We start from the raw sequence: 1,366 nt of genomic DNA on the forward strand, positions 1-1,366 counted from the left end.
CTGACTGGAAGGCATCAAAGCATCTGGTCATTGTTATGAAGGTATTTAACTGTGGAAATACAAATTTTTCAATAATCTCGCTTAACAAGGGGAGGTTAGAGATGGGCCTATAGTTCTGCAGGATTCATTTGTCCAGGCTTCTATTTTTTAACAGTAGTTTGATATATGCTGTTTTTAAGGCTTGGGAGAAAACACCCGGCATGAGGGATGTGTTTATGATTTGAATCAAGTTAACCTCTAAAACAGGCAAAACCTTCTTAATAGAACCTGTTGGTAAAACATCAAGAAAGCAGGAAGAGGAGCTTAGCTGGTGAACAGTCTCTTATTTATTTATAAGCCCCTTGACAATAACCATCTCATTTTCAAAGGGGTATGGTGCAAACTACAGGATGAGCTAAAAGGAATTATGTAAACATTGAGAAATTCAGGATAGCTAAGATGGATACGTTTATCATTGTTATGATATATAATATCACTGTAATAAAGGACGGGAAGAAGCAATGTGTGAAATTATTTTTTCACAACAGAGAAGCTGTAACAAGTTATAAAAGTCATTTTTAGGGTTAAGAAATTTAATTAATAATGGTTTGTATATGGGAGAGAGATGAAAGTGCTGCTACTATTGGTAGGGAGTCCATAAATTCATTTCTTTAACAGGTATTGCTTAAACGTGTTTCTAATGCATTATAAAATATGATCCCTATTTGTTGAAGAATTATTTTTATATGATTGTAGCCAGAGCTGAATGTTTACTTAAATCAAATCTTTACAAATAATTCATTCAGTCAAAGATGTTTGAGAATAACCTTTGGAATAGGGGCCTTGACTGCTCCTTTTTTTATGCTGACATGTCAGCCTGTTAAGTAGAGAGCTTGACATTAATCATTCATTTGTTTCAGATTTGCTGGAGCAGGTGAGCCATCAACAACTGCATAACAGTGGCACTCAAGGACTCTAGAAGATCGGGATATAAATGTCACTAAAATTGACATTTTCTACAACTTGCAACATTTTTACTAACCCGTATGGGATTAGGCTCTGCAAAAGGAAAGGGTGCTTCCACTGGAACAACCCAGGGTGAGATGGTTGGTCCTAAATTCTTCTCTAAGAAAGGTCCAAGATGAACATACTCCCAAGCCTGGATATATCTCGCTGCAATATAAAAAAGTACATTCATAGGACTTTATTCATACGCAGAGGAATAAACTAACCTGATCATCAAGTCCTGATTTAAATTTAGTAATTTAATATCCTGAATGCAGACAAAACAGAAGTTATAATATTTGGACCAGAGTCTTTGAAAAAGAAGCCGATTATTCAGTCACTTCATTTGGATGGGATTAAACTGATAATAAAGTAAAAAAAT

General features: G+C 35.0%; 1 protein-coding gene across 1 annotated transcript in view; it reads right to left on the reverse strand.

Annotated features, from left to right (window-relative positions):
* The window catches only part of nlrx1 (NLR family member X1), a 49,559-nt gene that overhangs the window by 44,254 nt on the left and 3,939 nt on the right, over positions 1 to 1,366 (reverse strand). The gene's annotated exons all lie outside the window — the stretch shown is intronic.

Source organism: Cyprinodon variegatus, unplaced genomic scaffold (genome assembly GCF_000732505.1).
Source record: "Cyprinodon variegatus isolate N-32 unplaced genomic scaffold, C_variegatus-1.0 Scaffold1256, whole genome shotgun sequence".
In the NCBI taxonomy this organism is placed as follows: Eukaryota; Metazoa; Chordata; class Actinopteri; order Cyprinodontiformes; family Cyprinodontidae; genus Cyprinodon; species Cyprinodon variegatus.